The sequence below is a fragment of the Sus scrofa genome, chromosome 6 (genome assembly GCF_054392235.1).
Source record: "Sus scrofa isolate SSC_HxYL_T2T_F1_AM1 chromosome 6, Sscrofa_HxYL_maternal_Yorkshire_Landrace_v2.0, whole genome shotgun sequence".
Taxonomy (NCBI): domain Eukaryota; kingdom Metazoa; phylum Chordata; class Mammalia; order Artiodactyla; family Suidae; genus Sus; species Sus scrofa.
In genome coordinates, this window is record NC_139388.1 from 161338015 (window position 1) to 161364503 (window position 26489).

A 26489-nucleotide genomic window follows, 5' to 3' on the forward strand; every position below is an offset into this window, starting at 1 on the left:
ACTAGTCGGTTTCCTTAACCATTGAGCCATCGTGGGAATTCCTGAAGAGATATTTTTATGAAGGACAGCCTTGGTCACTCGTTCCCCCCAGATAATTAGCTTTCTTAGAAGTTATACTGACGCAGAGCTCAAAACATCACCCACTGGAGTTCCCATCGTGGCTCAGCAGAAACAAATCTGACTAGTATCCATGAGGACGCAGGTTTGATCTCTGTCCTCATTCAGTGGGTTAAAGATCTGGCATTGCCGTGAGCTGTGGTGCAGGTTGCAGACATGGCTCAGATCCTGCGTTGCTGTGGCTGTGAGGTAGGCTGGCGGCTGCAGCTCCAATTCTACCCCAAGCCTGGGAAACTCCACGTGCCACAAGTATGGTCCAAAAAAAAAAAAAAAAAAAAAAAAAAAAAAATCAGCCACTGGGTGGAAAGCAAGCCCCTGAAGAGGCCTCCTCAGCGCAGCAAGATGCCTCGGAAACAGCCCAGGCCTGAGCGTGCCTCAGTTCAGTCTGTCACTCACTGTGTAACTGGGTAGTCCCCTCTCCACCTATAAATATGACAGCACTAATAACAGCAATAGCAAAGGCTCGTCCAACACTGGCTATGTGCTCGGCACTCATCCAAGCACTCCCATCTATTAACTCATTTAAATAAAATAAACAGGATGAAGCCCAGATCTCCGAGGTTCCTCCTGGCTCTGCCTGTCAGGGGCTAGCAGGTCCGCTTAGGGGTTCTGTCATTAAGAAAAGTGTTAATGACCCTTATCTGTCCCCCGATCATCAAGGCACATGGAGTCCAGCTCTCATTGTCAGCACCAGGCACCGGGGGTCTCCACGGCAGCGTGGTGGGCCTTCCTCCGTCAGCCCAGGGTAAGTGATGAGGTGTGGGGGCAGCAGCTGGACGAGAAACAAGTGAGAGAGAGAGAGTAGGGTGGGCGGTGAAACAGAGGCAAGCAGCGGCCGCCACGCTCTCGCCCTCCTCTAAAGACTCCTCTTTGGAGGCCATCCAGATGGGATACGTGAACCTCCCTGAGCCTCTAGCCAGCTGGGTCCTTTCACCGCAAACCTGGTTCAGACAGGAAAGCACTTTTCAGGGGCCGCTCTCTCCTCAGGCTTAGGTTAGAGGGAGACAATGGATGTGCCGAGGGGGAAGATACAGATGTAGGGAATCGGGTCCAGTTGGGAAGGGTCTGCTTCCCTCGGCTCCTACTGTCACCCTAGACCCTTACTTTCTAGAAGAGCCACAGACCCCAGCCCCATCCCAACCTTCGTCCCCACCGGGTCCTGCCCCCTGGAACCCCTTTCCTTCTCCTCCCCTCCTGGACAACACTTTCTTGTTCTTCAGGACTCCAATCCAAGGTCACCTCATCCTCCTTCAAGAAGGTTCCAGGACCCTCCTCTGCAGGCTTTCTGAGCCACAGTCTTAGGCCAAATCATAGCTCTCTTCCTACTGTGCTCTAATCACCTGGTATATGTTAGAGGGCAAGCAGCTGTCATCCATCAGAGACCAGGGTTCAAGCCTGATCCAAGGCTGATACCTCCATGACCTTGGACAAGCCAGCTAACCTTCTCCAGCTCTGCCTGTCTGTCTATAAAACAGGGATAACAACACACAGCTACCGCAGGAGCAGCTGAGGCCATGCAGGGGTGACACCAGGACTGATGACAATTCTGCTCAGTGTCCCTGCTATTAAGCAACCTTCCCCAGGCTGCAAAAGGAGAGGAGGTTGAGAATCTTATACTTAGGAGGCCTGAGTTTAGAACAGCTCCCTACTTCTTTCTTTAGAATACTTTTTTTTTTTTTTTCAGTCTTTTTAGGGCTGCACCTGCGTCATATGGAAGTTCCCAGACCATGGGTCAAACTGGAGCTATAGCCCCTGGTCTACAACACAGCCACAGCAACACCGGATCCGAGCCACGTCTAACTGACACTATAGCTCACATCAACATCAGATTCTTAACCCGCTGAGCAAGGCCAGGGATCAAACCCTCATCCCCATGGGCACTAGTCAGGTTCATTACCACCGAGCCATCACAGGAACTCCTTCACTGCCTCTTCTGAGCTGTATTTTCTCTCAGACTCAGCCCTTTTCCAGCAGGCTGTGCCAAATGGTCAGAGTGACCTGCCTGGACTTGGGGGGCTGCGGATTAGCAGAGATGTCTCTGTAATGTGTCAGTTACGGAGCCAGGTGCTTCTGTCTCATCTATGAGGCCAAGGTCCTCGTCTTATAGATGACAAAAGAGAGGAGCAGGCGGTCTGGACTGCCATCCACCACTTGGCGTCTACATGACCCAGGGAAATCTATTTACATTTAGGAGCTCCTGTTTCTCCCCTGGAAAGTGGGGGTGATCATGTGAGGAATGGGTGATAGGATACAGGTGGCGGGTTAGGTAAGGTTCTGGTGCCTGGAAGCCCATGGCATGGGCTGTCATGGGTAAACCTAAAGTTGGCCCTTGAGAAAGGGAGTCCCTCTCCACCAAACTTAACCCCAAGCCTTCAAGTTTCCACTCAGCCATAACGAATTTAGGTTCTTCGATTCCCCACACTCTCCCACCTTAAGCTCTTCACCTGTGCTGTTCCCTTTGCCTGTAGCATTCCTCCACTCCCTGCTGCCAGCCACCTACAACTGATCTTTGGCCTCAGAATAAATGCAGCCTCCACCAGGAAGCCTTCCTTATCACCTCACGCTGTGTTATACGCCCCTCCTTCTGGTAGCCCTACACTTCCCCTATCATTGCACTTAGGTGATGAGTAATTTCACTAAATTCAAAGTTCAGAACAACATGAAATGGGGTGATTGTGCTAATTCGAATTTCAAACCAGGAGTTCCCATCACGGTGCAGCAGAAATGAATCCAACTAGGAACCATGAGGTTGCAAGTTCGATCCCTGGCTTCGCTCCGTGGATTGAGGATCCCACATTGCTGTGAGCTGTGGTGTGGGTCGCAGACGTGGCTCGGATCCTGCATTGCTGTGTCTGTGGCATAGGCCAGCAGCTGTAGCTCTGATTAGACCCCTAGCCTGGGAACCTCCATATGTTCAGGAACAGCCCTAGAAAGCAAAAAAAAAAAAAAAAAAGTTCAAAACAACATAAAATGGTGGCAATTTGGCTCCTACCTCTGCCCCATCCTACCCACCCTCCCTCATGCCAACAGGTCATCACTTTTATTAGTGTCTTGGTATCCTTCTAGAGTTACTTCAGGCAAACAAAAATATGTATTCTTACTTTCCCTCTTTCTAACCTGAAAAGTAGCACACTATACTCATTTCTCAGCTGGTTCTGGCCACTCCCCACCCTGCCCTGAAGATCATTTTTTTTTTTTTTTCTTTGTAGGGCCACACCTGTGGCACTTGGAAGTTCCCAGGCTAGGAGCTGAATCCGAGCTACAGGTGCCAGCCTACATCACAGCCACAGCAACACAGGACCTGAGCCCCATCTGTGACCTACACCGTGCAGCTCAGGGCAACGCCAGATCCTTAACCCACTAAGGGAGGCTAGGGATCAAACCTGAGGCCTCATGGATCCCGGTTGAGTTCACTACCACTAAGCCATGATGCAACTCCTTATTTCTTATCAGTATATAGAGCAGTTCCTTATTCTTTCCTACCGTAGACTAGCATTCTATTGTATGGAATCTATTTAAGCAGTCCCCACTGAGGAAAATGCAGATTGTATATCTGCTGTGTTGCAGGTGTGCAGTATATCTATGGGATAAATTCTCAGAAATGAGGAAAAGGCAGTTACAATGCAGTGTAATATCTTCCCTAATTCAAACGTGAGCCTCCTGAGGACAATGACCTTCGTCTCCACTGAGCACAGAGCACAGGTGAAGTCCCCAGTGGGGCTCTGCACCCTCCAACCACAGGTGCTGCCTCAAAAGGGACACAGATGAGTTTCTCTTTCTGACCTCTCTCCCCATAAGCAGAACTTGGGGAGCCTCCCTATTGCACTCCCCTAAAAACCAGTCCTGCCACACCCAAAGGCACCTCAAAACATGGGGACATGATGAATCTGTCATTAATTAACATGTCCAGATTAGTATTTGAATTTCCAACAAGACAGTGAGGATGAGGGTTGGCTTTAGAGGTTGGCCTGTTTCTATGCCATTTGCTCACTGCCTCCCAGATCCATGGTCAACTACACAACTTCCCAAGGCTTGGGGACTGGTGGGTAAGGGTATTGCTTGGTCTATGAAGAGCAGTGTCAGTTATGTCACCACATCAAGCTAGACTTGATGTGACCACTCATTATCTCTCTTCTTTTCACTCCTTGGTATCATCAGGCATCGTCTTATTAATGATGCTCTTAAAATCCCTAATGTCTCTATGGTCTCCATATCTTTCCTAGGTTACTCCAACAGCCTCATCCTGACTCTCTCCTTTGTTAAAGTACAGCATAATTTTCAGAAGGTTAAAATAAAAACGATTGTCATACTAACGTTAATGTGTGTTCAAGATTTATTTAACTCATTAAGGGGGTAACCAGCCTAACCGGAAAGCTGGTTTGGAGGTACTTGAAGACCTGAGTATTGATACTACTTAAGTGCTGTAGAGGGAACACTGGAAAAAGATTTCTTGTTGGATACAAAACAAGTTAATGTCCTTTATGACGATAAGAGCAGAACCTTTGGAATTACTTTTCTCTATCAAACAGAAGTCATTTCGTCTCTGTTAGACAAAAATCCACAAATCAACAAGGAATTTCACAGAGCCTGGGACTAACCAACAGTAAGTAATATGTCCAAAAAGAATACATTCCCATAGAGCGAGATGGTGGCCACTTTTTGTTTTTGTAAATAAAGTTTTATTTACAGCATTTATGCAGATTCACATATTGTCTTTGGCTGCTTCTGGCTACAACGGTGTTGCTGAGTACCTGCGATGGAGAGCATATGGACCACAAAAATTCTCACTTTCTCCCACCCATTCCCCAGACTGTTATCAGAGCAATCCTTCAAAATCACACAACTCATATTGTTGATTCTCTGCCTGAAATCTTTCCAAGTCCCTGTAACTCACTAGTTAACTTGACCTTGTATGAATCTCTGAACCTTCCAACCCCCAGTCACCTTGACCTGCAATGAGCTCTACCAGGAGATGCGTGAAAGCTCCATGGGCCTGAAAGGCTGTGAACAAGACCTCTATCTGTGACCAGCAGGATTCATTTTTCCTCACATCTCAGGGTACTGGGGAGACTTTGGGCACTTGAGTTTGAGGGAACTGGGGATGCAAAAAGATTAATACCAACCACCCCTGAAGCTTCTGGGGAGAATTAAGGGGAAACTTGTTTATAGAGCTTGGCACCTGGTAAAGAGCTCCATAAATATGAGCTTACTCTCCTGCAGTCCGCTTACGTCATACTGATCTGAAATGAGGATTACGCTTCTGAGCAGGAGAAGAGGCAGAGAGGAGGAGAGGGAAGCTGAAGGTGGAAGAGAAACTATAACAACGAGGACAACATCTGCTTTCCATTCCCCAGACTCAGGGGCCCCGGCCGCCCTCCTGGTGTAACATTTCTCCATTCCATATAAACAGAAAGGATGATTCTCGTAATCTCAGCAACAAAATACGCAGGCATAAAAATGGGTCATATTTTACTTTAATGAGAGAAATGAGGGCCTGTTTCCTTCACACAGAGAAAGCCTGGGTTGCTGTAATTAACACCAAATGGGCCTGAGGCCGTCTCTCAAATGAGAAGAGGTTGTTGGAATTGGAAGAAACCCGGGGCCTCAGGAGGTGCTAAGCATTGCCAGCCCTCCACTCCCCCCATCCCCAACCTCCTCCTCCACCCCCTCCAGCCAGCTGCCAGGTCCTGAAAAGCAAGGAGATTAATTTTCATGAAGCACTTACTAGGTGCTTCATAGGTATGAACACACACATACACAAACAAACACACACATACACTCACACATGGATGCAGTCAGGAAGGGTATTTTCCAGGTCAGAAGACTAAGGCTCAGAAAGGTGAAGTAAATTGCTTAAGATCTTCCAGCTTGGAGGTGATGGGATCCTTCACCACTTGGTATTAACTACTGTCTTTCAAATCTCACCTCTCCCATAATAACCCTCCCATTGTTTATAATCCAATCCCCTGGGACCACCTTCCACTTACACCTGACGCCTGCCTGTTGGAGGGCTGGTGTCTCACACTGACCTCCCTCCCTTTCCTTCTTTGCTCTTGAAATCTTGGTTCACCTTTCAAAAGTCAACTCGAAATGGAGCACCGCCTGGATGAGTGGCATAGAGCATGTATATGGACACTGGAATCGTCCAGACCATATTCACACGCCAGTTCTGCCATGTACCCCACCTCTTCGCTTTGAGTCCCATTTGCCCATTTGTTAAGTGAGGATACAAACAGAGTAGAGTGGGAGTGAATGAGTTAACACGTATAAAAGGACTTGCACAGAGCTGGGCACCTAGTACTTGCCTTCTATCCCTCTTGGTTGTGAACACGGGCAATACTGTCAACCATCAGGGAAGAAACTTAAACAACAAAGGCATTTCAAAGGTATCCCCTTATGAGGAAACTACAACTATCACAAATAACGGTTAAATGTCCCAACGCACTCCCCTTGCCAGAGACACATTCTCCCACCATGCCTACCTGCTCATCTTTGTCTTGGGGCTACTCCAATGATGACAGACTTGGCACAAACTCCCCAAGCTAGCCCTCAACTACTGACTCTAGACCTACAGCAGACAATTGTCAGCACAAGATAGGGTATCTTTTTACTCTCCTATAGGAAAGTAAACTTAAGAGGGACAAATTTAAACTATCATTATCCCTTTTGCAAGACTTCTTTAGGGGGAACAAGCTGACATGCAAATATAAATAAAGAAGAGGGGCTTGGGAAGATAATAAGGTGGGAGGGGCACTAGAATTATCAAGGTTCGAGGGGAAATTCTTGGGCGATCCTACAAAACAATGACCTGAATATGTGCTCAGAATACTTCACTGTTTCGACTGCCTGGGATAAATCAATCATCAAAATAAACTTGGCTGATTGAAGTAGCCTAACAAGAAGCCAGGTATGGCTGACACTTCAAATACCATGAAAGAAGCATTAGCATGAGGAAGTCACTTATTGTAAAACCAAGGATGGACCCCAAATCCCACCTGAAAAGAGGATTGACTTTCTAGAAGAATCTTCAGTGAAGACCTCAATTATGAGGCCATGTAACAAAATCTGATGAATCTTCTAGGAACAGAGGAACCATCCCTCCAACTAGCTCTGTGTAGCTCTAGGGGAGGTCAGCTATTCTCAGAAGTGGGTGCGTCAGAGGGGAGTGGCAAGGTGGGAGTAAGGATACCCCATTGCCACTAGGACATTAGAACAAAGAGGTCTCCCTTCCTCACCCCATCTTAACAAACCTGTCATCAGCAGCCTGCTGGAAAGGAAACTTCTTGTCTTCTACTGCCTATCAATTTCCCCTGGCCCAAAAGACCCTGATGCCTTGTGTGCATACTCTCCAAAATAAGTATTTATAGAGCATATATTATTAAAGGTATCAAAAGCCAGTGAAGGAGGGAGACTATCCCAACTAGAACAGGTGGCTTTTAAGAAGCCAAGATACAGTTCAAATTCTTAATGAGATGTTGTAAAAACACATACAAAAAATACCTTTTAGTACTGTACACACGATTTCTGAATTTTAAAATTCAACAGAAAAAAATTTTTAAACAAAATGTTAACTTCTAAAACTATAGCATTTTGGAAAATTCAATATAAGATACAACCCACAATACAAAAGAAAAACAGCATAAATTGAAAATCTTAAATGAAAAGGTAAGAGGCATGAAAGACAAAAGGAGGAGCTATATTACGTAAGAAAAAGAGTTCCAGTGGAGGGGGGCAAGAAAGATAGGGAGGAGATTTAATAAAGGGAGATAGAATTAAAGAAAATTTCGCTGAGGTGAGTAAAGACAGGAAATTTCTAATGGGAGCTGTCTTGAGTAGGCGTAATTTTAAATGACATGCACCTAGGCGTACCCTAGCAAAATTACTGCTCCAAAAAGAGAAAAACATTTATAAGTATCTTGTGGAAGCCATAAAGATGTGCCTCTCAGATCTCCAACTGCAGGGAACCCAATTAACTGATGGTCCCATCTGCAGCCCTTCTGAACCCACCACCAAGTTCATGCTGAGGCTATGCTTCCGACAGACAGCTGCCAGCCACTGACGAAGCCCGCGGGGGTCCTAGGGAAGGCCCACTCCTGAAAGATGTAGGATGCCTCCTGTGGACAACCTCAGCTCAAAGCTTCCCCTCAGGGCTGGCCAAACCTTTCTTAGAGCTCTGCTGCTGTCAGAAACAACTCCTACTTTAATATTCCTTCTTTTCCACTCTGCTTTCACAGCTTTCCTGTGACCGCCTTTGTGGTCAGAGTTTCTCTTGGCCTTTAACTCCTCCTGTCCCAATAGATCTTACTTACCTAATTCTATCTTTGTGTCATCTTAGCAGACTTCACCTAGCACAGACATATAGATAGATCAGTGGGTAGACAGTTAAATGGTAAATGGTGGGTAGATAAATAGACACACGGATGAATGGATAGATTGCATGATAAACTGGCAGACCTAAAAATCTGACTTTCAATTTGCAACACTGGCCATAGAAGAGAGTGAATCATAGATCATTGAGAGGAAAAAGTGCAATTCAAGCATTCTATATTCTACCAACATAGAATTTTATAAATTTTAGAAAGGAAGGCTGAGTTAGATACCAGTTGTGCTCACAAATACTTCCAGGTCTCTGCATACCTCTCCTCCATTTGCCATTTGGTATGGTGACATACTTTGGCCAAATTAAATGCTTCTGGGCAGAAGCATTTAATGAAACCTTCCAGCACTTTCTCCCTTGCTGCTGTGATCTGGGCCGTTTCTATTGACATAGATGTGAAACATTTAGCCTTCCCATGGTAGATAAGCTCCCAGGGAAGTCCCCTGGGGCCAGCAGAAACCTTTGCATGAGCAAAAAAAGGAGATTTAGGGGAGTTCCCACTGTGGCACAACCGGATGGGCACGCCTCTGCAGCAGCCAGGACGCAGGTTCAATCCCTGCCCCAGCACAGTAGGTTAAAGGATTCAGTATTGTCGCAGCTGTGGTGTATGACACAGCTGTGACACGGATCTGATCCTTGACCTGGGAATTCCATACGTCTTGAGGCAGCCAAAGAAAAAAAGGAAACTTAAGGTTTTTTAAGTCTTTGAGATTGGCTGGGGATGGGGGTGGGGGGTTAATTCCTGCAGCAAAAACTAGTCTACTCTACCAGTGCAAAGGCCAAAAAAAAAAAAGTAAGCTCCATGAAGACAAGGCCCTTGACTATTCTCTGCCATACCTGCTTTGCCCAGAAACAGAACATGAACTACTACCAAATATATTCTTCTTATTGTTGCTGTTGTTATTGAAAGACATTTTCAAATATTAAAGAAGCCAAAGAGTTATGTGCCTAAAAAAAGGAAGAAAAAAAAAGAGTATGCCCCTAGCTGAGGAAATCACTTGAGAAGGACTCTCACCAAATGAAAATTAAATTAAAACAAAAGTCTCAAGGTAGGGAAGATGACAAGTACAAGAAAGAGTGAAGAGCAATGAATCTCATAGTAGTTTATGTTAAATTAAAAAAAAAGACGAATGCTTGACTGGGAATTGCAATATGAGTTAAGTGAGGATTATTGAAACAGAAGAGGCATATTGTAAGAAAATATGGGATAATAGAATGAAGTGCTGAATTTACTTAGCAAAACCCAAGAGGTGGGGGTTGGGTGTATGGGGGGATAGGTTTCACAAGGGAGTAGGAAAATAAAGAAGTTAAAACATTTAAAGGTTTCATCACAGTGGAGAGCAGAGAGCCAAGTAAAACATTGAGGGGGGGAAAGAATTAGGAAGAGTTATTTAATTTTTACATAGCAAAGAGTAATATTTAACTGTAAAGATGGTTAACAATTACTATGCTTAAGATACCTATTATCTGATCATTTATTCAACACATAGTTATTGAGCATCTAGTATATACCAGATATTTTTCTAGGTGCTGTGATATATTAGTATATAGAGATCAGTAAAAAAAAAAAAAAAAAAAAAAAAAAGAGACAAGGTTCCTACTACCATTCTCAAGAAGGAAGACAAGCAATGCAGAGGTTATCAAAAAAATAACAAGATAATTTCAGATGGTGAGAACAGCCATTTCTTTCCCTTGGCTGGCACTTTAGGAAAGAAGAGAAATGATCTACATTAAATTGGGGAAAACATGTTGTAGGCAGAGAAGTTAAGGCAGCAATGATAATAAGCTTAATATGTTCAAGTATTAACAGGAAGGTCGAATCATCTGGAGCTTGTGTATATGTCCAGGGATTGGGGGGGGGGGGGGGACGGGGAGAGGTGTTACAATGCCAGTTCACAAAAGTGGCAGACTGCATTGGATTTCATGAGGCTGAGTGAAAATGTATAATTACTCCAAATGTACTGGGCAGTCATGGTGGAGGTTTGAGGAGGAGGAGTGCCCTTATCTGATTTGTTCTAAGATCACTGTCTGATGTATGGAGAAAGGATTATAAAGGGCAGGGCGAGAATGAAAGCAGGGACACCAAATGGGACATGATGTTGACTTGACCAAGTGGTAGCAGTGGTGGCAGATTAGATGTCCCAGGTGAAAGGAAAGGAAGAATCAATGTTGACTCAAAATTTTTGACTTGATCCCTAGAGTAGAAGAATCAGGGACAAGAGATTAGGAGCTCAAAGCAAGTAGAGTGTAAATAAAGTTTAGGTGAGTTCAGTTTGAGATGCTTACTAAACCTCCAAGGGAGAGATATATCCAAGCTCACACTTGAATATGTGAGCTCGATGAGACCTCAGGGATGGAGGGAAACAGAGAGAAGGCATCCAAAGCCAAAGGAGGACTCGGACTACTGTATCTACATAGCTACTACATAAAGCACCTACTTGGCCTGGGATTTAGCATATGGTAGGTGCTCAAAAACGGTTCCATCCCCTTTCCTTCTGGGGATGACTGATGATGGTCGTCTGGGCTGAGTGCCAGGAGATGAGATATGAGCCCTGACAGAGGCAGGACATATCACATTCTGGTCCTCAGTTTTCTCAGTGATTATGAAAAAGGAAACAGATCAGTAGTGGTCATCTGGGGATGGGATGCATGTGGCAGAGGGGGGGAGATGGGAACAGATTACAATGAAGCATAAGGAAATTTTAGGGAGTGATGGTATTGTCTTCTCATTGTCAGTGCTGATGGTTTCACAAGTAGGTGCTTATCTCAAAATTCCACAAAATCATACCCTTAAATAAGTATAGATTATTTGTATGTCAATTAGAATAACATTGCTGAAGTCAAAAGGAAGGGAAAAATTTCTGCTTTATCTCCCTGAGTCATTGTGTCCCTAGGATTAAAAAATTTATAAAAACTCTTGAAATAATAAAAATGGATACAACATAAGACAAATGAAATGTATTCTTTTGCAGTGACTTTTTGCTCTCTGAAAATAGCCACCGTCTTATTTGGGAGTGGGGAGTAAGAGCTAAAAGATGCATGAAAGAGAAAGACGAAGATTTTCCTGAAACACTGACAAGGCAGATGAGAAAGAGATTGTGTTCATCAGGGTTTTCCAGAAAAAGAGAACTAATAGGATGTGAATGTGTGTTTATGGGTGTGGACATGGGTGTGGGTGTATGATTTATTTTAAGGAACTGACTCACACATTACAGAAGCTGACAAGTCCCAAGGGCTGCAGGTGTCCAACTGGAGACCCAGAAGATCTGAGTATATAGTTCTAGTCTGACTCCACAGACCTGAGACCCAGGAGGGCTCATGGTCTAGATCCAACCCAAACATGCAGTCTCAAGACCATGGTAGAGGTGACATTTCTGTCCTGAATCCCAAGGCAGGAAAAAACCAATATCCCAGTTCAAAGGCTGTCAGGCAGGAGTTTCTCTTACTCAGTGTTTTTCTTCTATTCAGCCCTTCAACTGCTCGGATGAGCCCCCTCTCATTAGGGAGGGCAATCAGCTTTACCAAGTCTATGAATTCAAATGTGAATCTTATCCAAAACACCCTCGCAGACAGCAAATGTTTGACTAAATATCTGGGCATCCTGTGGCCCAATCAGGTTGCCACATAACATTAACCATCACCAGGACTATTACTTACTGAAAATCTCTATTACCCATGAGTTACAGGTAAAACCCAAAGGGACAAAGAATGGTAATCATTTGCCCAAGAACACAGGGCTGCCAAAATGGCAGAGCTGGATTTTTAATTTCCATTTCATCTCAGCCTACTGCACCCAGCTCCACCTCTTAGAATCCCACAATTCGGAGTGGAACAAGCTGTTACAGATCCTCTAGTCCCATCCAGAGATGAAGTGATGAGCTGAGGTCACATAGCTAGTTATGGGATCCAGCTTCTTTCTACTGTTCCCTGTGCCCAGGGCACCATGCTGCTTGGCTGTTAGCTGGAATCTGACTCCACTTTTGGCCACTTGTCCCAGCCTAGCATATAGGGAGAAAGAGCCTGTTCTCCAATCATGCTCTGCCCTCAAGGCTCAACAGTACTAGAGAAGGTTTCCATACGTGAGCCTCATTCCAGCCCCCCACTCTTTGCAGCCCCCCTTCCCAGGCTGCCCTAGTCAAGAAGCCCAGATATTTCACAAGTAGCCCATTAACACCTCTTTTTCTCCTTGGGTGGAAAAAATGACACTCAGACTTCCTGACTTCAGAAGTGTGGGGTTGCCTAGTGGGGCAATATCCTTTGTAAGAGGTATGTGGCCCTTTGGGGAAACTCATTTCTTTAAGGCCATGAATGACTGGATCCCAAGATGCTCTGAGCTCCAGAGGAGATATAAGTGGAAGAAAGCCAAAAGGAAGAAGGAGAAGGAGACAATGTTTTACCAAAAAGATGCTACCCTGGAGGAAATTTTTTATAAGACAATGCTACTAGACTTTGAGATCTTACTGAGTGTCAGTACTTAGAATATTAATTATCCCAGTCACCCAACAAGGCAGGTACATTTTTTACACCATTTTACTATGATTAAAATAAAAAGTGAGGCACAGAGGTGCTAAGTAATGTCCCCAAGGTCACACAGTTAATAGCTGTGGGAGCTTATTTTTTACCTTTGTTAGTCCAACTTCAGAACGGGTACTAACTCTTACAGAGCAGTCTATGGTTTACGAGGCATCTTTCCACCAGTTATCTCATTGGATTTACAGAGCATGCTTGTGAAGTAGAATTTATTACTTGCTTTGGGTTCCTTCCTTGTAAAAATGAAGTTCACAGAACAGAGAGACTTACTCAAGTCTACCAACAAATCAATAATAGACATGCAGACTAGCAGGGGTCATAGGCAATTTCAAAACTGTCTAACTTTTTTATTTATTTTATTGTTTTTATTGAGGTATAACTTAATGCAGTAAAATACACAAATCAAGGTGTACTGTTTGGGAGTTCCCTGGTGGGGAGGCACATTAAGGACCTGGCATTGTCACTGCAACAGCTCAGGTCACTGCCGTGGTGTGGGTTCAATCCTTGGCCCAGGAACTTCTGCATGCCATGGGCATGCCTAAAAAGAAAAAAAAAAGGCGTACGGGTCAATAAATGTTAAATATATTATATAAATATATAAATATAAATATATATATATGATATATATATACACACACACACATACATATATATGTATGTTTGTGTGTATATATATAACCACTTTCTTTTTTAAAAATTTTATTGGAGTATATTGACTTACAATGTTGTGTTAGTTTCAGGTGTACAGCAAAGTAAATCAGTTGTACATATACACATATCCATTCTTTTTCAGTTTCTTTTCCCATGTAGGCTATTACACAGTATTGAATAGATTTCCCTGTGCTACATAATAGCTACTTATTACATATCTATTTTATATATAATAGTTTATATACTTTAATCCCAACCTCCTAATTTATCCCTCCCCCCCACGTTTCCCCTTCAGTAACCATAAAATTGGTTTTGAAATCTTTGAGTCTCTTTCTGTTTTATGAATAAGTTCTTTTGTACCATTTTTATTAGAGTCCACATATAAGTGATATTATATGATATTTGTCTTTCCCTGTCTGACTTATTTCACTTAGTATGATAATCTCTAGGTCCATCCATATTGCTGTTGCAAATGGCATTTATTTCACTCTCTTTTATGGCTGAATAATATTTTTTGCATATATGTATCACATCTTCTTTATCCCTTCCTCTGTAGATGGACATGTAAGTTGCTTCCATGTTTTGGCTATTGTAAAGAGTGCTTTAATACACATTGAGGTGCATGTAGCTCTTCGAATTATGGTTTTCTCAGGATATATGCCAAGGAGTGGGATTGCTAAATCATATGGTATTTCTATATTTAGTTTTTTTTTTTTTTGGTTTTTTTTTTTTTTTTTGTCTTTTTTTTGCTATTTCTTGGGCCGTTCCCGCAGCATATGGAGGTTCCCAGGCTAGGGGTTGAATCGGAGCTGTAGCCACCGGCCTATGCCAGAGCCACAGCAACGCGGGATCCGAGCCGCGTCTGCAACCTACACCACAGCTCAAGGCAACGCCGGATCGTTAACCCACTGAGCAAGGGCAGGGACCGAACCCGCAACCTCATGGTTCCCAGTCGGATTCGTTAACCACTGCCCCACGACGGGAACTCCTATATTTAGTTTTTTAAGGAATCTCCATACTGTTCTCCATAGTTATAACCACCTTCCGAATCAGGATATAGACTATTTCCAACACCACAAAAGTTTACATAATACCAAGGGTCACCATTATTCTGACCTCTTTTGCCATGAATTTATGTTGCTGTTTCTCACTTTTATTCAAGTAGAATTCTATAGTATAGACCCTTTTACACCTGGCTTTCCTTACCCAACATTCACATGTTGCCTATGTCATAGTTTGTTCTTTGTATTGTTGTACCGTAGTCTATCCTATGAATTCACCATACTCTGCAGGTTTGTTCGCTGTGATGCCAACTTTGAGAGAGAGATTAGTGTGCACCTAATTAGTGTGATCTTGGGGTGACAGCTGTGGGAAGGAGGGACAGGAAGCAGGATCAGCCATGGGGAGAAGTCCAGAACTCTGTCCAGACCCAGGCACTATCTCAACCAACTGCACAGGGAGCTCAGAAGCTAGGAGTCTGAGCTACATGGCTATGCGAATGTGAGTCACCCCAGGAAGGGCTGCCTTAGCCTTGGTGGCTTTCTGCAGCTGAGGCAATGCTGGAAGGGGCTGATGGCCTGAAGGTCATCTGCTAGCGACATTCCCAAAAGCTGGAGCAACAGGTCCCGCCCTGAAGGGGAATGTGGGCAGCACATGACCATATCCATCATTCTTCAATATATTCCTCCATCCTCCTGCTGATGGACATTTGGGTGGATTCCAGTTTGCACTCTTATGAATAATGCTGCTATGAACGTTCTTATAGATTTCTTTTGATGGAAATAACCACTTGTTTCTATTAGACATATAACCAGAAACAGAATGCTGGCTGAGTCATAGGATATATATCAACTTACGCTCCCACCAGCAATGTAGGAGAGTTTTGGCTATTCCAAATCCTAAAATTTAAGTGTCTTTAATTTGAGACATTCTATGGGTGGCTATTTAGTGGTATCTCATTATGGTTTTGATTTGCATTCCTTTGACAGGCTAAACCACATAGCCATCAAATATCTGCCCAAGCTCTCGTGTCTAGTCATGGTGGAGCCAAATTTGAATCCAAGGTAAGTTGGTTCTAAAGATGCCATGTTTCTTCCTGTCTACAATGTTGCCTCCCTTTGCACCAGAAAATGTTGATACCAAGACCGAACTACTTCTCAAACAGTCATCAACCTTGAATCAACCACACCCGCCTGTTGGGTATGTGGTATGTGTGAGTTCTCCTCTGGGGCAGATGGTGTTGGCTGTCCACCCACAGCCAGTGCCCACTCTTTCCTTGCTCTCAACATCTGCTAATCAAGCATCTGGTGGTTCTGTGTTTAGGGCAGAAGGCCATGAAACACAGGAGTATGCTCCTGGGGCCGCTGAGACTCAGCTCGGGGCCTTTACAATGTCATGAAACAAATCCACTTAATGAACACCAAAACCTCCCCTCATTCTAGTGTCCCAAAATATGAAAAAAAAAAAATCTTACAGTTTAATTGATTTGAGTCAGGTCTTCTGCTACTTAGAGCCAAAAACATCCTAACTCCCCCTTTCCCACATCTCAACTTCAACAGACTGGAACTTTTCTTCTTGGCTTCTTACAGTGTGGTTTGATGGAAAATGTAGAAGCCTTATCCTTGTAATACTTATAATAACATAGATGATTTTCATTTTTACGTGGAGAAACTCTGAGAGGCAGGTGTTAGTGTTAACTCTACCTTATAGTTGAGGAAATGACAGAATCGACCTCTGCTTTCTGAAGCGTGGATATCTCCAAAAACCCTTCCAAGCAACGACCTCACATCTTTTTTCAGAAACTACAGCCAACACCCAGAGAGAGGAAGTATTTTGCTTGTGACCATACACATCGGTATGTAGAAAAGCTGAAATCTGATGGACTGATGCTTATGTTCTTTTCTTTAGATCGATTCTTCCCTTAAAAGAAATTAACATGTAAGCATTAAAATTGGCACTTTGGAAAGTCTGAGTGCACAATCTCTCCAGGTTTTAACTGTTTTCTAGACAGTCCCCGGCTTCCGAGGATGCAAAGCTGAACCTCTCCAGAGAATCTCACCGAGGACACGTATTCTGACCTCACGGAGAAAATGAAACACGCTGTGTCCAAGAGTCATAAAGTTAGCACCTTCGCATAGATGGACAGTCTTCGCTGAGGCTGAAAACTCACTGAAAGCCAACCCTGCCTTGCAGAGAGAAGGACAGCAGAACTGGAGGTCCCTCACCACTGCCTCGAGGGTGGCTCCTTTCCATGCTGCACACATCGAGGACTGAGAGTCACAGCAGAAAACCGCAGGCCTTTCTCCTGATCCCAGCGTTCTGACTGTCCTCCAATGCTGTCATTTCTTACCAAGGTCCTGTTTTCCTCTCTGCTCTGGAGCTGCCAGCTTCCTCTCTTCCATCTGTAGGGCTCTGATTGCCTCATCCCCACACCAGATGCTAGAGAAGACACCATCTTCCAGCTCCGCAGACACACTCTCACTTATTGGCCCAAAGTTAAGTCTTTGGCCTTTTTGTTATACGGGTCGTACTGCTGGCTTTTTTTTTTTTTTTTTTTTTTTTTTTGCCACACTTACAGCATATGGAAATTCCTGAGCTAAGGATCAAATCTGATCCAGCAACACAGGATCCTTTAACACACTCTCCTGGACCAGGGATCCAACCTGTGTCCTGGCACTTCAGAGATGCTGCTGATCCTGTTGTGCCACAGTGGAAACTCCATACTGTGGGATTTTAAGGCAAGAGGGGAGGGGAAGGGAAAATAATGTGGCTTTGCTGCGAGAAGGGATAGACAGAGCCACTGCAGATGAAGGTAGACAAGAGGACAGGGACCACCCCAGGCAGGAACCTGCAGGCTTGCTACAGAGTTGGGACTTATCTCCAAAGCAGAGGGAAGCCACTGAGTGATTTTAAACAGGAGCACAAGATCACATGTGAGTCTTGGGCAAATCAATCTCACGGCCAAGGGGAAGGTTGGGGAGGAGAAGAAAAGGATAAGACTAGAGACCAAAGGCAATAATCTGGGAGGCTTTGTCAGGTAAGGAGCTCCCTGTCACTAGAGTATGCAACAGGGATAGAGAAGCTGAAGGGTGAACTGCTGTGATAGATACAAGGTTGGATAAAGGTCATGCCTGAGGTCCCTTCTAGCTCTGAGACACCAAGGGCCTCTGCAAGAAAGCCTAGCTTCCCAGGTCCAACCTCCACTCCCCGCAGCTGGAGAAGTAAAACAGTCTGGAAGTGGGTCTGGGATGACAGTGTCTCAGCCCAAGCCTGGGTAGGTGTCCATGTCCGTGGCCTCATTGAGGGCCCTTGGCCAGTGCCCCCTGTGAGGATAAGGGGTGGTTCCATTTTGTTGTGCCACAGCTCATAAATCCAGGAATTACAAACAAAGGGGATTCTGTTACAGGTAAATACCATTTGAAATCCTATCTCTGTAAGCGCTTTATGTTTGTCATGAATTTTATAAATTGTTGCAGCAATTAACAGGGCATAAAAACAGGGTTCCTACCCTACCCGGGAAGGCCTTCCTGAATGCTACATTGTCAGATGTGCCACTCGGCCTCTTAGAGTGGTGGTGACTTGGGTGATGCTGGGTGTGGGAGGAGGGTGGGGGCTCACAACCTTGGGAAAAACGCCTCCATTCATAAGCCAGTGGTTTAATGGGCTCATTTTAGGTGGCTTAGAGAATGACATTGAGATTTACCTTCTGGGCCCTTCCCTCAATAAATCAGAATGGGGCCGGGGGCCTGGGAGACAATTAGGACCTTCCTCTGCATTTCAGGCCAAAGCTGGGCAATGAGAACCGTTTTCTCCTTTGCCGTGACTACATGCATTTGGGGAACTTTCCCACTTCTTTCCACTGGTTTTCTTTCTCCCTGGGAAAACCATCAAACACTGTATGGAAAAGAAAGACCCCAATTCATGAACACAGTTTTAATTTCTTTCTGGAAAATAGTACTTTCTTGAAGTCTCAAAGACCAGAAGAATTGATTCAGAGCCCTCCTGTTCCCACCATCCTGGAGGATGCTGTGTCCTTCCCCACATTGTGCAAGATGTCAGGACACAGTCAAGGAGTGAGATGTCCTCAGTACTCCCGCCTCATGCTTTTTTTTTTTTTTTTGCTTTTTAAGGCTGCACCCACAGCATGTGGAAGTTCCCAGGCTAGGGGTCAAATTGGAGTTGCAGTTGCCAGCCTACGCCATATCTGAACTGCATCTGCAACCTACACCACAGTTCATAGCAACGTAAGATCCTTAATCCACTGAGCAAGGCCAGGGATCAAACCCACGTCCCCATGGATACCACTGAGCCACGACAGGAACTCCATTATGCATTTTTTATTTTAAAAATATAGGGAGACAAAAAGTGTAACTGGTAGAAATAACATTTGTGAACCCACTACCTAGCTGAAAATTTAAAACATTATAGATCAAACTGAAGCCCTCTGGCCTCTCTCTTATTTTCCAATTACATGTCCTGCAGGATTTTAGCAGGAAGTGACATAGTCAGATGAGATGTAGGGAGCTCACTCTGACTACTATATGGATTGGAGGGACCAAGCTGGACTCAGAGAGACCACCACACCAAAGACTAGAGCACCAAAACCCTGCCCTGCACCCCTCAGTGTTAAGCATGGAAAATCAACAGGCTAACAAAATCTGTAATAATGGCAACTTCTCACCTTCAGTTCACCCGGTATCTTTCAAACTTAATAAATCACCAAATTCTCTCCATAACTCTTTATTTCATCCCAATTTTACATATATGCAAAGCGATATGCAAGGGAATTAAATAATTTTCCCAAGATCATACTGCTGGGTTTGAGTGCTGCCTAGTGCCCCAGAGTCCATTCCCTTGGCCTTGTGTCAATGCAGTGGCTGGGACAGAACCTGGCTCATAGACCGTCAGTGCCCTGTCAATGTTCAGTTTATAAATCACTCTGGCTATACATCCTGTCTATTCTTTGGAGATTTAATCGCATATAGCCCAGTGCCAAATGTTTTGGCTTTTATGCACGTAAAGTAGTTAGCAATGCTATGTTTTCTAACTTGGTAGTAAACTCCTTGAAGAAAGAGGAAGGTTTCTTAGCTTCTGGCACAAAGTAGGAATTCATCACTATAATTATGCAGCAGGCACATAGACTTCCACAACTAGAGGAGATACTTGAGGACATCTGGTTAATTTCTTTGATTTTACAGAGGAGAAAATTGAAACTTGGAGAGAGAAAAAAATGCCTGCTCACAGTCCATAGAGTGAGGCAGGAGAACTGCGTGTGTGTGTGTGTGTGCACACACGTGTGTAGTACAGCCAGCTTCTCCCAGATTCTTCAGCTAGCCCATATTTAGAAACCCTCTGCTATGCCGGCCTCCAGGAAGGGCACCGAGATATCACAGACAACAAGACACAGTTCTTGCCCTGCGGGTCACTGGAGCTGGTGGGCACCCCTGCTGTGTAAAGCCACATCACAAAAGAAAATAGAGACAGGGAGAGTCCATGGAGAATGGGAGAGCCAGTGGTCAAAGAAAGACATCCTGATTCCATTTTTACATGTCGTGTCAACCAAACAGCACACTTGGACATGAAATTTGACCAGCTGGCCACTGAGGCACCAGCTGTGAGCCCCTGGTCTGCCTAAACAGACAGGCAAGTAAAAGAGTGCATGTCCATCATTCTGCACTGTTCAGGGAAAGTCAAAGTCAAGGGCCTGGTAGCTAACTATTCTGCAGATGCACCTTGGAGACATGAGGCCACATATGGCAACAAAATAGTATGAGAAAAAGAATATATATACATACACACATACACATACACACGACTGGGTCACTACGCTAAATTGGCACAACACTGTAAATCAACTATGCTGTAATTAAAAAAATAATTCATGGGATTATTCTACCCAGATACTGGCCATAGAACTCACGCGGCATCAATCTTCTAAACACGAATCTAGAGTCAGAAATGTCTTACCCAGTCCCTGCACTTCTGGAGAAATCATCTTCTGAAGAAACGGTCCCTCAGTCTTGGAAAAGCACAAAAGATGCTCACTGAACCATGGTTTATAACGGAGAAGGGTCACATGTAGGAATAATAATAAGCATGTGTTAACTACTTAATATTTAGGTAACATAGCAAGCACTGTGCTGAGGTCCTCATAAATGTGATCTCAGTCTCCTTAGTTTTGGCTTACAACTCTGTGAAAAGGTTATGACTGTCCCCATTTTACAGTTGAGGAGACTGAGGCTCAGAGAGGCAATTAGCAAGTCCAGGCTGTAATGCTAGAAGGGGTGGAGAGATAAGACTCATCCTAGGGCCAGTGAACTTACACATTCAGCTGAAGATCAAATAGTAGAACAGCGAATATAGTTTTACATTCAGTGTAATAGCATCCGAGTTTTGAAAATTATGTTTATGATCTCCACAGAAAAGAAAATCATGGACTTGGAAAACAGACTTGTGGCTGCCTGATGGGAGAGGGAGGGAGTGGGAGGGATCGGGAGCTTGGGCTTATCAGACACAACTTAGAATAGATTTACAAGGAGATCCTGCTGAGTAGCATTGAGAACTATGTCTAGATATTCACGTTGCAACAGAACAAAGGGTGTGGAAAAAAAATGTAAATGTAATGTATACATGTAAGGATAACTTGATCCCCTTTCTGTACAGTGGGAAAATAAAATAAAAAAAAAGAAAATTATGTTTATGAAAACAACCTTCAGTATCCATAGTGATGAAAAATAAAAAGGAGTTTGAAATTTGTATGTTGACAATGACAACTAGGGTTATACGTATGTAAACACACTCACATATCCTGGAAAGAATATAAATCAAATTCCACCAGTGGTTGCCATGAGGTAATATTAGAGTGATTATTTTACTCTGTGTCCCGATCTTTCAAACATTTTAGAATCACCATGGTAAATTATTTTGATAGTAGGAAAACTATATTTATCTTATTTATGAATATGAATAATTCTAAATGTCTACCCTCCTCCTGTTAACTATCTGCAGGTCTGACTGAGAACATCGACCCATGAGCCATGCAGAGTATTAATTTTCCAACTCTTTGCCCCCAATATGTTATATCTTAAAGAGAGAAAAGAAATAAATGGAAATGGAACAATTTCCACCTATCGTGCATTTACCTGTCACTTATTCCCATCATTTTCCCTGCCCTGTCCTCAAGCTTTCTTGAAACCAGAGGACGAGAACCAGAATTTCATGGAGTCCCTGATTTGATAGGAAGCCTAGGAGTCATCTGCCCATTCCCTGCTGAGTACAGAAATCACAGCCCAGGCACTCAGGGAGACTTCTAAAGCTAAGCCACTCACTGTTGTTCACAAACAATTCTCTGCGGGTCCGTGATGTTTCTGCATATCTTGCAATTGGAGGCACCAACTATCATTTCAACGATATTTGTAGAGCAAACAGCCTTGGGAGCTAGAGATAGTGTCTCCCTGGGAAGCGGAAAGCAGATTTGCTTGCTGTCCCACAGAATTAAGGCAGTGTCTCCCCCTGGACAAGGGTCAGGTGGATTTGCATGCAGACATTACAAAAGATTTGCTTCCTTAAATTCATGTTCCCCAGCATTCATGAGCCATGAAGCAAAGTCACTCTGTGCAGCGTCCGTCTGGGCCACTTCGCATCACCCACCCTGGGAGTGGAGGGGCAAGAGGAAATTGACACATTGACACAAACATGAAACTTGTGCTGCTAGGTACGTAGCACAAGTAATAAATTTCATGGTCCCCAGCCCAGGCACCCATGAAACGGCACCAGGCTCACATGTTAGCTTGGAAGGAGGGAAGAGTCTCAGACCCCTCACTGTTCTTCACAACTACTTGCTAAAACAACTCATCCTCTGGTTTCACATGTGTTTGTATTATTAGCTGACGGGTAAAGTTCCTGCTTTTTAATTTTTTGTTGTTAGAGTAGATTTCAGATAGAGTTCAAACTGAATTTCAAGTGTATAGTGGTCATATGATCTGGTTTGTCCCACATTGTCATTCTATTTATGCCTATTGTCCCAGCATAACCACTTGGGGGATGGGGAAAGGGGCACACCTGCAGCATCTGGAAGTTCCCGGGGCAGGGATTAAACCCTCACCACAGTTGCGACCTGGGCCACAGTTACCTCATCACCTTAACCCACTGCACCACAAGGGAACTCCCTCCAGAGTGATTTTTAGAAATGCTCCTTTTCATTCCCCAAAGTGTCCTAGTTTGGATGATAAATCATACGTGCTCTCTGATTAAAGGGAGCTGGGATAGTCAGGTTAGCAGCAAGAGGGAAAGCCCAAGGCTGCGAACCCCATCCCTGCAGCATCTTCCTGCCAAAACGATAGGATACATAAGGCTTTATGCTTCAATATAAAAAAATCTATGGCTTTGGGAAGCTTTTGAACTTCATTGTGCCTTGATTTATTCATCTGTAAAATGGGAATAATAATGTTGTCTACTTCCTAGGGTTATTGAAAAGATTAAATCGGTTGACATATGTGAATATAAAATAGAACAATGGCTTAGAACAATGGCTAACTCACAGTATAAATATCACACATTAGCCATTATTATCATTGTCGTTATCACTGTCACCTTCATTTCACTTCAAGAGCCAATGACTTCTTGGGCCATGTGTCAGCACAAACTGATCTAGTTCAAGCATTCACAGAACTAGAAAGAGCCCTAAGTGGTTATTCACACCATTCACTTGACTCTAAGGAAGACTATACCCCACCAAATTCAGGATGGCAGCTCAGTGGCTTTTCATGAGTTCCTGGAGGGCTCTCTACAGCAGCATTACAGAACCATGAGATAAATAATCATGTATAAATGAGGCAGTCTCATTCCTATAAATTTATATCTGGCTCGTGACTCCATCATCGTTTTGTATGTGGATGGCAGAGAGGTGGATGGATATGTGTGCCCATGTTGGGCACACTCTGCTCCATTTCTAAGAGGGAAAGGGGGTGCTATGAATGTTTACACTGAAGCAACAGACATAACTAAGGACGCTGTAAGGCAAATCAGGCCACATGGTCAAATGTGAATAACACTCACAAAGGAACAAAATGTGTTGTATTAGGAGCTAGTGGGCCCCCTGATGTCATGTCAAGGTCTTAGTAAACTTCACTGTGTTATAGGCAGCGAGCTGGGGGCCCGCTGGTTGGAATACACTGATGCTCAGGCCAAACAACTCAAAAGCAGGGTAGCACTTCAGTTACAAAGCAAGAACTCTAAGTGCCTTCCAACTGGGGTGGGTTGGCCCGGGGGGCGTCAGAGAAAGTCTGAATCTGTACACACAATAAAAGGCAAGACATTTTTATGGCCCTGGGGGACAATAAATGTGAAAACACCAAAAGTGGCAATATAACCAGTATGCAAAATATCTCAAAGGGCCTTAAATCTCAGAGCAACCCAGCTTGTGTTTGATTGTCTTCGAGTCCTGACAAGTATAACGAATTATCCAATACGCCCTCCACCAGGGCATCAGGGAGGAAGTGTTGAACATGTCAAGTAGGAAACATTGCTCTTTCTAAAATGCATTTGTTTCCTCATGAAACCTGAGCTGCCTTGCACACTCCAAGTGTGTGCCAGTACCCTTTGTAAGGAGAACAACTGAGAGCATTTGTTAGACAAAGATCTTCAAGAGTCAGCCCCCCAGGGCCTCCATCCATGGGACACAGCCAGCTGAGCAGAGGATTTGTTCCTGCTGCTAATTGCTGTCAGACTGAGGACTTGTGTACCTGTCACTCCATGTTCCCCTGACCAGAGGGCTGCAGGTTTTCCTTAATCAGGAGAAATAATAATAATTATTACTATTACAATAACAACAGTTATGATGGCTGTTACAATTATGTCTACCACATCTTGTGTCCTTAGCATGTAAGTATGTGTCTGTTAGGTCCTCCAGGAAGCAGATACTGAGACTAGGCAGAGATCCCAGTGGTATATTTAGGCTCATGTCTATAAAAGTTAAGACAGGGAGAAGGCAGGATTAGACAGGGAAGCCTTCAGGACAGATAGGGATCTAACACCTGAGAAAGGAAAGCAGGGAAGAGACAAGGTTGCCAGAGAGACACCCCAAGAGCAGTACAGAACTGACAACAAAAAAGACAGCCCAAAATCAAATACCTGGGAATATAGCTGACCAAAGAGGTAAAAGAATTATATGCTGAGAACTATAAAACATTAATCAAGGAAATTTAAAAAGATGTAAAGAAATGGAAAGATATCCCATGTTCCTGGGTTGGAAAAATTGATATTGTAAAAATGGTCACACTACCCAAAGCAATCTACAGATTCAATGCAATCCCTATCAAAATACCCATGACATTTTTCACAGAACTAGAACCAAAAAAAATTTATGTGGAACTGCAAAAGACACAGAATTGACAAAGCAATTCTGAGAAGCAAAAAACCAAACAGGAGGCATAACTCTCCCAGAATTCAGATAATATTACAAAGCCACAGTCATCAAGACAGTGTGGTACTGGTACCAAAACAGACAGAATGACCAATGGAACAGAATAGAGAACCCAGAAATAAACCCAGACAGCTACAGTCAATTAATCTTTGACAAAGGAGGCAAGAACATAAAATGGGAAAAAGACAGTCTTCTCAGCAACTATTGCTGGGAAACCTGGACAGCTGCATGCAAATCAATGAAACCAGAACATACCCTCACACCATGCATGAAAATAAACTCAAAATAGCTTAAAACTTAAATATAAGACAAGACACCATCAAACTCCTGGAAGAGAACATAGGCAAAACATTCTCTGACATCAACCTTACAAATGTTTTCTCAGGTCAGTCTCCCATGGCAACAGAAATAAAAGCAAAAATAAACCACTGGGACCTAATCAAACTGAAAAGCTTTTGCACAGCAAAGGAAGCCAAAAAGAAAACAAAAAGACAACTTACAGAATGGGAGAAAATAGCGTCAAATGATGCAACTGACAAAGGCTTAATCTCTAAAATATACAAACAACTTATACAACTCAAGAGCAAAAAGCCAACAACCCAATGGAAAAATGGACAAAAGACCTGAATAGACATTTTCCCAAGGAAGATATACAGATAGCCAACAAGCACATGAAAAAATGCTCAACATCCCTGATTATTAGAGAAATGCAAATCAAAACTACCATGAGATACCACCTTACACCAGTCAGAATGGCCATCATTAATATGTCCACAAATAACAAGTGCTGGAGAGGGTGTGGAGAAAAGGGAACCCTCCTGCACTGTTGGTGTGAATGTAAGCTGGTACAACCACTATGGAAAACAGTATGGAGGTGCCTTAGAAATCTATACATAGAACTTCCATATGACCCCGCAATCCCACTCTTGGGCATACATCCAGACAAAACTTTCCTTAGAAAAGACACATGCACCCACATGTTCATTGCAGCACTATTCACAATAGCCAAGACATGAAAACAACCCAAATGTCCATCAACAGATGATTGGATTCAGAAGATGTGGTATATATACACAATGGAATACTACTCAGCCAGAAAAAAGAACAAAATAATGCCATTTGCAGCAATATGGATGGAACTAGAGACTTTCATCCTGAGTGAAGTAAGCCAGAAAGAGAAAGACAAATATGCTATCACTTATATCTGGAACCTAATATACGGCACACATGAACCTTTCCACAGAAAAGAAACTCATGGACTTGGAGAATAGACTTGTGGTTGCTGAGGGGGAGGGAGTGGTATGGATTGGGAGCTTGGGGTTAATAGATGCAGACTACTGCCTTTGGAATGGATTAGCAATGAGATCCTGCTTTGTAGCACTTATTTATAGT

At 43.7% G+C, this 26489-nt stretch overlaps 1 protein-coding gene and 1 pseudogene across 1 annotated transcript in view; one reads left to right on the forward strand and one right to left on the reverse strand.

The window, feature by feature from the left end:
• Window positions 1-26489, reverse strand: part of LOC102158888 (uncharacterized) — a 616184-nt gene that overhangs the window by 299698 nt on the left and 289997 nt on the right. The window lies entirely within an intron of this gene.
• Window positions 15075-26489, forward strand: part of LOC100512969 (G protein pathway suppressor 2-like) — a 53416-nt pseudogene continuing 42001 nt past the window's right edge.